This window comes from Lathamus discolor, chromosome Z (genome assembly GCF_037157495.1).
Source record: "Lathamus discolor isolate bLatDis1 chromosome Z, bLatDis1.hap1, whole genome shotgun sequence".
Taxonomy (NCBI): Eukaryota; Metazoa; Chordata; class Aves; order Psittaciformes; family Psittacidae; genus Lathamus; species Lathamus discolor.
This window is the reverse complement of record NC_088909.1, coordinates 102,781,367-102,792,533: the sequence shown is the minus strand read 5'-3', so window position 1 is coordinate 102,792,533 and position 11,167 is coordinate 102,781,367.

Genomic DNA, 11,167 nt, shown 5'->3' with positions numbered 1-11,167 from the left:
CACTGCTGTCCTACTTGCTGGTTAAAATCTGTCGAGAGAAAGAGATTTTCAATTGCACAGCTTCCTTCTCATGGCAGTGAGCACAATAGAGCAAACACATCCCAAGAAAATATTCAGAAGGTGCCAAATCAGAGCCCTTGCTCTCCATTTAGTAAGGGAATGAGATCACTCCAATGTCTCATAGAAACATAGAATCAACAAAGGCTTGGGTTGGAAGGGACCGTTAAAGGTCATTTAGTCCAAGCCCCCTGCCATGGGCAGGGACACCTGCTACTAGACCCAGCTGCACAAACCCCTGTCCCTTTGCACACTCACACTCACCACTGCTATTGTAAACGCTTGTATTATTGACCATCCAACCTTAAACATACCCAGTACAGCAATGTTACTGGTAAACACACACTGGGTTCTGGTGGAAAGAAACACTTGGGAGCACATATCCTCTGACCATGGCATTCATAAACCATTCTCAATTCTGGGTCTCAATCTGATAAGTTCTGAACTTGGCACAGGTCACCTTAAGCAAGCAGAGTCTGGGGAAGGAGGTTCCTTGTACACATACAGGTAAGCATTCCCTCTTCTTGTAAGCTACACCCTCATGGTATGCAATGAATGCACATGAAATATGATGAGCATAGGTTCAGATTCTCCTTTGCCCAGCTGGAAGAAGGGATTTGTCCCCTGAGACTCCCATAACATAAAAGCTGGCCCTGATTATACAGCTGCAGAGCAGCCCAGATAGGTATTCATAACTACTCATTTGGTTTAAAAGGTGGAAATAGAAATGGAAAGTTGGAGTGAATGACCCCATAATCTCTCCTAAGAGAACCAGGCTCCTAACAGTGCTCCTATGAATGTACATCACACAGGCCACATTGAAGTAGCGAAGGACACAGAGTCCCCCCATTGGTACACCTTAGCCTGCTGCTCATGGCACTCTCCTGGGATGTATGCATTGCTGGGTGTCAGCTATTGCTTTTAGGTGTTAAAAAGAAGAGATACAACACACAAGTCTGTAGGCAGCTGGTGAGTGGGTGAGCTAACTCTCCCCAGTGGAGAGCCACAGCATGGCATCCCAAAAATGGGGACCTCTCCTCCTGGGAGAGACAGAGGCCCTAAACTTTCCCTCATCCTTTGAAGCACATCGCATCATGTGTTTCACTTTTCCATACTTAGCACAGAGAATGCAATTACTTAATTCAGTGTTGCCAGTCCTAGCAAATAGCAAAGCACCCACAAATTAGGCGTGATGACTGTGATGCCTCCTTTGTGAGTCCCTCCTCCAGAGGGTAAGGGAGACGATTCCAGTTCAGTGAGCTACAGAACAAACTCCAAAACTGGAACAGTTGTCAGAAGGCACATTGTACACAGGTCCTCCTACCACCTCCTACAACGAAAGATTAACTTCTTTCAGCTAGAACAAAGAGCTATTAAGTGAGACAATGGTCCTTGCAGTATTGGTGAACCATCTGTCATCAACTGCTAGATATTCGCAATAGCTTTTTTAAGCCGAGACAAGAGAAGCCCCAGCCACTGTTACAATGGCATATAAACACAGATGAAAAGTGTCAGCCCAATGTTTCTTTGTTTTAACTCCTTCTCCTTGGTCTGTTCTGTTACTGCTGCTTTCTGTAGCAATCAGAGCACACTCTGAAGAGTATTTCTCACTCTGATTTAGCACAATAATCATCGAGCTAGCACTTTGTATCATGGCTCATAGAAGTGCACTAGAGTTGGCTCTGGGGAGCTGCCTGGTTGGTTTTGAGGGTAGGTAACCAGGGGACTGATGACAAAGAGATATTCTCCCAGCCCCAAGGGACAGCTACCCAGAGCATTTGTATTAGCTTTCCGCAGCCCAAATGCCAAAGACATGGGGGGTCTGAGTCCCTGTGAACACTTCTGCTAGCTGATAAGCAGGAAGCAGCCAAGTTTTGGATATGAGAAGAAGCATGTGATTAGCTTGAGACACATTGCAACCAGAGAAGAGCAGGCTGGCTCTATGCGTGGGACCAGTCATTAGCTTCCCCTGCCCAGTCTGAGCATCCCACTCAGGAGATGGCTTGGTAGGTGAATGTCAAAACTCCTGTCCTGGTGACTGGGCTGCACGGTGCCATCCAAGCCAAAACAGGATAAAGAGCTTGAGAAAAAGCTGGCTTTGCAGATTAAGCTCTGCAGTTTAAGGAGGAGTTTCCCTATATCTGGCTTATTTATACCTTTCAGTTTCCAGTCCAAAAGCCTGATCTTAAAGCTTCGCCAAGCAAATATTTTCTCTCCCTGACTACCATGCTTTTGCAGTGGAGACAGAGAGCTGAGTTTGAGCGAAATACTGGACACTTAAGGTGTTTTATTTTCTCAGAGGTAGAAAATCTACACAAAGTAACACATTTGCTTGAAAGACTTACAGTCCAGATCCAATTTAATTGAAGATTAGGGAATTTTTCCTTCTGTGAAAGGGTTGATGCCACCTAATCCAGCCTATAGGAGGGGTCTTAATCCATCAGATTTAAAGATGACTGTAGGTGGTGAAGAAAAGTGGGCAGAGGTCTGTGCAGCTGGGATGAAAGGACAAACTTGGCCTGACTGGACCTTGCTTTGCTTCTATACCAGGTCACTAGTGACAGATGCTTGCCTTTCAGCTGGTTAGTAAGCCTTCCTATGTGAAATCTTTTGAGGGTCCTAGATCATATGGGTCTATATCATTGTTCATGAGCCTGCCTGGTGATTTCATTGGTCTTTCAGGAGAGGAGCCAAGAAATAAACCATAGAATCATAGAATGGTTTGGGTTGGAAGGGATCTTAAAGCTCATCCAGTTCCAACCCCCTGCCATCGGCAGGGACACCTTCTACTAGACCAGGTTGCTCTAAGCCCCTGTGTCCAACCTGGCCCTGAACACTGCCAGGGATGGGGCAGCCACAGCTTCTCTGGGCACCCTGTGCCAGCGCCTCAGCACCCTCACAGGGAAGAACTTCTGCCTAAGAGCTCATCTCAATCTCCCCTCTTTCAGTTTAATGTCATCCTCCCTTGTCCTGTCACTGCAGGCCCTTGTCAAAAGCCCCTTCCAGGTTTCTTGTCAGCCCCTTTAGGCACTGGAAGCTGCTCAAGGTCTCCCCAGATCATTTTCTTCTCCAGGCTAAACAAGCCCAGTGAGTGAGATCTCACTGCTCAGGGGTTAGTCTTACAAGGCTTAAGCAAGCAGACTTGTCTTGCCTGTCCCAGGGTGATGGACGGTTGGTCATGGCCGAGCATTACACCTGGCTGAATTAGGAAACACTTTTGGTACAGATGGAAACCACTAAATGTCAGCTGGAAGGCAATAACTGAAAGAAACCAAGTGCAGTGGAAAGTAAAACAGATTAACCATGGTTTGTACCTACAGTTTGAAATAGCCTCAGAGAGTACACACATCTCTTCCCTGAGCTGAGCAGTAGTGACTTCTAGTCAACAGGCCTGAGCAGTGTTAAGGGAAAGAGACTATAGCTTCACAGAAAGGAGGTTTCAGGGCAGTCAATCCAGCTTCTCTCACTGTCTGGAAATGTACATTTAAATACAGATCAGTTAATTAAAACAAAACTGTAATATGAGCCAGAGGGGCAGTTATTGGTCATCGTCATCTGGCAGAAATAGAAATGATATGAAAGAGGGAGTTTGAGAACTGCAGCCACTTGACTGTATGACTAAACTGTACAAAGCGACTGATGCAGAGACTGAGGTGTGGTGGTGGCATGGATCATGGTGTGTAAAATAGATACAAAGCTCTTACGTGACCTGTCCTTATCACTGTCAAGTTGCACAGTTTTTATGGTAACTAGAAATGCAATGAAGAAAGCACGCTGCCTCTCATTTTTTTTCCAGTGGCTGGTCCTTTGTAAAGCTCCTTCCAGGTTTGTGCAAGTGGGGTTGTCAAAAGCATTCAGAAATGGCCTCTTTCTGCAGAAAAAAGTTAACAGGAACACTGAACAACTGCTTTCAGTGAACACTTTACAAAAGTCAACAAGAAACCGCAATTGCTTTCCAATGTAAAGGTCATTTAGCATTGGATACAGGCATTTTAGTGTGTCACAGGAGCCAGAATATCCTGTCCCAACATGCCCATCTTTTACCCAATAAAAACCATGACTGTTGTGACAAGTTGTACCAGACAAACAGCTATACTCTGCCATTCTTCTGTGTGAAAACCCCTTTAGCCCCTTACTTTATCAGGCCTAAAGTCATTCCTTTGGCAATAAGATCAACAGAAACCTTTGCATTTTTCTTCCAACAGTTAAATTATTCATAAGCTTTGAAAATAATCCCACTTTGCCTTCTAACCTTAGTTTTGCATATATACGTGTCTTTTTCCATGTTGACCCCTGTGAATTCTTCAGCTAAAATATGCATTCATTAGAAAAAAAATTTGAGAGCATTTTTTTCTTTCTTTCTTCTTTATCTACTTGTTTGAATATGTTGCAAATTTGATTAATGTTGCCTTCTAATCTCTTTTTTTCTAGAGAGAACACCTGGAGTCCTTTTAACCTCCCTCGAATAAAAACTAAAACCCAAAAGCCAAACAACCTAAGCTGCAATGTCACATCTTCACAACCCATTCTTTTCCTTGCCCATCCATTGCTCCTCTTCTTAGAGGGTGGACACATGGGCAAAACTCGTGTCAGCAAAGCTACAGAGCTATGGGTTTCTTCCAAAGTCCCCTTCCTAATGCTCCCGTTAACCTGCTTAGTTTTTAGCCTCTCTCTGACTAGAATAGTTTGGCGAGATTTATGACAGCAATTCTTCTCGTTCCTCTCACAATGTGTTTTCCGCTATTCTTATCTATCGCTCTGCCAACATGCATAACTTATTTAATACCAGTCAGTAGCCACATTAAACATTTTTTTTCTTTTTGAGGACAATCCTCCTGTACTTGGAGAAACTGCGCAGGTAAATGAAGTCTGAGCCAACAGTCTTGGACCTACCTTTTCTGCTTCCCTCCAAAGCTTTCCATGGGCATCAATCATCCTTGAACTAGGATTCTTCTCATTTTAATTATGCTAATATCACCATAATTTCATTCTCATTAAGAGCAATTGAGTTTCAGTCTCTGCAGACGGTGGGGCTGGACAGTTACCAAACCACATGCCATCTTGAAAGGTGTATATGGACCGGTGCTTAGCCTATGGCAGTGTTACACCTCACCATTTCTGGGTTGCATCACTTCACTATACCCATTTGTGAAACGACCTGTACCTTTGCCTAATATTAGTTCTGAGGTTCATAAACGAGCTTTTTAAAAATACAAAAGAGAGTCCACCGCCTAGTCAGCTCATTCTTGTTAAGATGCAACCTCACCTGTTTTGATAACTTCACGTGAAGGCTATAGAGAAATATCTTACCAATTTAAAGTGTGGCTACAAAAAGGATGGACATTCTCACTTCATAAAGAACCACAGGGAGAAGATGAGAGGAAAAAAGCACTGGTTATCCCAAGAAAGGTTTCATTTTTTACATAAGAAAAACATTTTTTACTGTAAGAACAATCAATTACTGGAACAACCTCCTCGGGGATGTGGTAGATTCACATCACTGGAGATTTTCAAGATGCAATTGGACAGGATGCTAGATAATTTCATTTATTCTCTCTTTCCCACAAAAGGCTGAACCAGGTGATTTTTCAAGGTTCCTTCCAATGTGGGATGTCCATGATTCTATAGCTCTATAATTGCTGTAGAGATGCGTAAATCTATGGGTGTGTTCCTGCTACAGGCAGCACCCAACATACCTATCCAACAGGGCAGGTATAGCAAACCACAGCAATGCTGATGGAAAGGGAACTCTGTGATTTTCTCATTCAGTCTCCTACTCACAGCAGATCAGACTTCTGGCCATGTCCTTTATTATTCTCATGAAATAAAAGTATCAAAGCTTATACAGGTAGATCCGCACAACTGCAGTTATACCTATGCTGAGCGACAGTCACCCCATGCTGGCGTGTTCTCACCATTGTCCAACCTGGTAGATCTACCAGGGTTTGCTACATCTCCTTTCTGGACTGTGTTTCTTTACAAGGATAACCAATGTGGGTAGAAAGGGTGGTGAGAACAAAGGATTTACCCAAACAAATGTTGGGGTGTACAGAAGGGCAAGGACTTCAGTGCAGACTGTGGAATTACTCTGCCCCACATACTAATTCCAGTTCCACCCAGTGGAGAATAAGTGATTTCCCACGTGCTCACTGGATAGCTTATCACTGGCTGCCCTCATCAGGCCAAGTCCAACCTCACTACCTGTGAATTGAATCCAGGACATATTGCATGCACAGCCCAGATACTAGAATTCATCTCTAAGTTAAGAGAAGGGTGACTTGAGGAACTGTCACTATCCTTTGGCTCACACACAGAAGAAGCTTCAACTTAGACCCAGCTACAAGTCAAAAATCAATACAGCATAAATCAAACTGCACCAGTCCTTCAGGAAGGGCCTGACATTGTGACTGCAAGCATGAAGAATGATATTACATGGATTCAATGGTTTTTTTTTATGCTGAGTACAAAATCTGGTACAGCTGCTAGAAATTATGATGGACTATTACAGCTTTCTGGACTGGAGAATACGTTAAAATCTCTTCATGAGGTGATATCTGACCAGCTTCTGATGCAACTGTTGCCTCTTTATATTTCATTTGACAGCTGACCTCCCTGATAATATGGTAATATACAGATGGTGGCTGCACAGCTGGGGTAAACATGAAATGGTCGCTGTGATAGCCTGGAAGAGTCACTATTTTCCCATCTCTGTATGCTTGGAACTCCCTAAATCAGATGTCAGTCTAGGATCTCAGCCAGACCTATCTTGCCCCAAGCATTTAAAGCATGCAAAAAACTGAGAGGCACCGTAGCTGTCAGGGTGAGAAAGAGTTTCACTCAGATTTTGTGTTCTGCAGACATCTTTAAGATACATTTTTAATCCATGGCAAGGGCTTTGATTTTCATGAATCATTTCATATATGTTGTAAATGAGAAGAACTAATTCAGATACAACCATATGCAGTAATAGTGAATAAATGGTCTGGTGCTGCTCAAAATCTGGGGAAGGTGTGACACAAACAGCAGCACAAACCCAGTTGTCTTCGTACAAGGTATAAACCAGTGGAATGTCTGTCTGTACTTGGGGTTCCTAATTTGTTGGGAAATTAATGAAAAGATAAGAGAGAGTCACTTCTTAAGGGCAAAAGGTCTTGAATTGTCTGTGCTGATCAGGATGACACCAGTATTTATGCTGGTGGCCAATAAGGGCATTTCTGACTCCAATTTCGTTTCCAGAAAACATTAATGTTACCTCACAGTGCATTATTTGAATCAGTGCACGTCGCCAGAGGTTGAATAATACGGTTTCTCCACACTCTGCGACGGAGTATCGACACTTACTAAATTATGCTGTTAAATACTGTAGTATGGCTATAAAATACAATGAAGGCCTGTGGAAAGATGCCAGCCCTTTTCTGAGACAGAGCACTTTTTGGAACCCTGCCTGTGGCCTGTAATTTTCACTTCCTCCCACTACAGTGTGAAGTGACATGAAAGGACTTGTAAAGTCAAGTCCAGGAGACTGGTGGGGATCTGAAGGAGTAAAGCTAAAGTTAGATCATCAACGGTAGCATCTGACCTACTTGAACTTTGTGGGGAAGGAAGGAAGAAAGGAGCCGACCCTCCCACATGTCTCCCTAGCAGACCTCACTGGAAAAAAGATCGAATTCCAGCCTACAAAACATACATTTTTCAGCCCATATGGAGCCAAAACATTCAAAATATAGAAGCTTTTAATGAAGTAAACTGTTGATTCACTAGCAGTAAAACTTTCCAGAAAAGTTGCCAACTAGCAAGATATTTCAGTATTTTATGGGAAAGAGCATTCACTGAGGGAGGAAGACCAGTGTCAGAGGATGGAAGCACAGCTTGCACAAGCTGAGTCTCCTGTCAGGTACTGCAGCAGTACACATGGACCCTGACATGTGCAACAAATACCACTGCCTTTTAAGTCCAGCAGGCTTAAATTTGGGATTTTTTTTCTTACTAGAAATTCCCAAGGATGTGAAGGATGGAGAGGGAATCAAGATTGACCTTTCTTTGTGAAAAGTATTTCATCAAGAAAGGTTTGTCCTTCTCTAGCAGCCATAATCTCACTCATCACACTGTAAAGGGTGCCTAAAACCCTTCATTGCAGGAATAAAGACCACAAAGCTTAAAATCTAACCAAGTAGCAGTAACAAGAACAAAAAAAATAGATACCAACTATTCAGGTCAACAGAGAAAAACCCTGTGACTGTGCCTGACAAATAACAGATATAACACGCTGCCTGCCTGTTTGCTACCACATTCCTACAGAGGATGGTTAGTTTGCTGAAGGAAGGATGAATCCGAGGAGCACAATCATGAGTTGGAAATGGGTAAACCAAGTTCCATGAGACTTATCTTACTAGATCCATATGTTATCTTCATGTATTTCTTATGTCTGTGCATCTATAAATTTATACGCCAATCTAGCATCCAGTCATTTGCTGGAAATAGAACAACCACTTAGTTTAAAATGTGTGTCTTTAGTTGTTTTGGGTGTAGCCTTCCTGCAGGTGGTCAAAACTTGGGAGCAGCAGAATTTTCTTTGTGACAATGTTTAAACAGGGGAGAACTTGGACTTACCCAAAGTGCCCGATCTCATTTGCTGGGCCTGGTGTTAGCTGCAGTTGACTCTTTGTTAAACACTGTCTCTGGAGCAGGCCAGGCACAAGGCATGATTTTCAAGTTCATTACAAATTCAGAACAGCTCTGGAGGCTGAATAAACTCTTCACACGGTTCCCAGGGATAACTCCGCCAGCAAAGCGCAGAGCTACATTATTCCAGGGAACCTATTTCTTAAAACTCTGTCCAGTCACATGTGAACCATGATTGCCAGAAGCACTTATCAGGAAAAGGATTTGAATGGAGTTATTAAGGTTACTGATACAGAGCAGCCTGTAGAGCTCACGCTCAGCCCCTTCTGCCATTACAGCGGAGGAAAATAGCACTCAAAAGTGCTTTGCCTCAGTGCACGTGGGAAACACCAGCAGCTTCCAGAGAGCACAGGCTCTGGTGGGTGGACCTGAAATGCAGGAAATGGCATTAATAAACATGTTAAGCCTTGTCACCCAAAATAAAGGTTATGTCAAACAAAATCCCCCATGCTGGTAACGTAGGAGTTGTTTTGCTTACCTCTCTTTAGTTTCTTCCTCATCTCCGCTGCACTCGTGGAGCAAAATTCTCAGTGCAATTGGTCACAGCAATTCAGCTGGGAACAGAGATGGGAATCAGGAAAGGAATGAAGTATGCAGGAGGGTCCCTTTTACATTTTCAGAGACACAGACTGCATTTTCCCCTTTCCCTCAGGCTCCATCACTTCACTTTCAACTCCTACAAGTGGCACTTGGAATGCAAAGAAAGTGGGGGAGAGGTGTGAGAAAGCTGAGCCATATGCCTGGAGGAGAGCAAGGATTTGGGGCACCAGCAGATGAGCTCTGCAGACATTGCCACGGTGTCCACAAGTCCTGCCACGTGCTCCTGCATACTCAGGCCCCATCATGGGCTCCCTCACACATCAAGGGTGGTGGAGGCATGTCCTGGAGTGCTGACCAAAGCAAATTGATAAGATGCCAGACTGCCTGGAGTCAGACTGCTCCTCTGACTAGGGGCAGAGGTTTCCCTGTCTGCTGCAGGAATGAAGGGCTGGTAATAAACCGCTGGGGATAAATGGCAGCACCTTCCATCACTGCTGCTGCCTACTCCATGAGCAGCTGTTGGACCGTGACAGCTAGGGCAGAGAGAGGGATTTAGTGAACAGCTATGGCCTCTCTGACAGCATGCATCAGAAACTCCCCTATGCCAGCTGCCTCCAGACAGGACCGGTCTTGGCCCATAGTTTGTCTGCTGTAGGGTGTCATTCATTTCTCTACCTCATACTTCCCCACTCAACAATTTCCTTTTAGCACAAATCTCTTCCCTCCACCTCCTTCTGCCCATTATAAATATAAGAGTATGTGTCTCTTGTTTTTTATGTGATCTCTCATAACTGCCAAAAAAAAATAAAAATCTCTTGACATAAATCCTTTTGGCTCTGGTTTCTTGACAAACATGCACTAGTTTTTCTTTCTTCCTCACACCTCTCTCCTCTCCACAAACTCTCAGTAAGACTTCTGCAGACTCTCAGCTCTCAAAGTCCTCTTCCTGAAGCACCTCAGGAGAACTTACTGTGCTGAAGCTAGGGCAGAGGAACACTTCCGCTGCCTGTGGAGAACGCATCAGACAAGGAGCACAGTCTTTATAGACATTCTGGTTTCCTCTAATGCATGCATTCCTCCAAGAGTAGTTATGGTGAAAACAGTCCCATGTAGCTTCCAGTGCCTACATCTGAGCCTGAGGCTACACTACTATTCGGGTCAGCAGAGCTCTAGTCAACAGACCTAGCTGCTTCATTCGATAGCACACACAAAACCTCTAGCAAAGAGCAGAAAAAGCTCCAGACCTCAAACATTTGCATCCTTGTTGAGTGATGCAGCCATTCTTCTTGGATGTAAGTCTGCATCTAAGCACTTCCCTCTAAATGCCAGAGTTGGTAGTGGAGGGGACACAGAACAAGTACAGCGTGCAGAGAGAGAAAAGGAGGTCCTCATCCCTGGCATCAAGGGCTTAACAGAATTGCTTGGGGTACAATAGGATCCAGTCAACAACTTTATATCCCCTTCTGAAATTCAGACTGAACTTACAGACTTCATTGGTGCAGAAGAAGGAAGCAGGGGAATGGTTTTGCTGGGACTCACCTGCACCCGAATTCTGAGCAGTGAATGAAAGAAATGACTAAATTTCCTCCTAACCAATGGGGAGGGATAGGTGTTTTTCAAGGCTTCAGAAAGACTTCTGTTGCTTGAGCTGGCAGGCAGGCTCTTGAAAAAACACCCTTGCAGATGGCTGGCTAACAAATGCCAGAGCCTCCACAAGGGCAATGGCTTCACTAGCCACCTAAAATACAGATGTCAGCCCAGGGCCTGAGCCAGGCAGACCTGCTAACGCTCAGCTTTTGTATTTTAACCTCACCACAAGCTGGTGTTATGGTGAAATATATAGGGCAGCAGAGCATGGCAGCAGAGCTAAAGCCCATAGATCATGGAG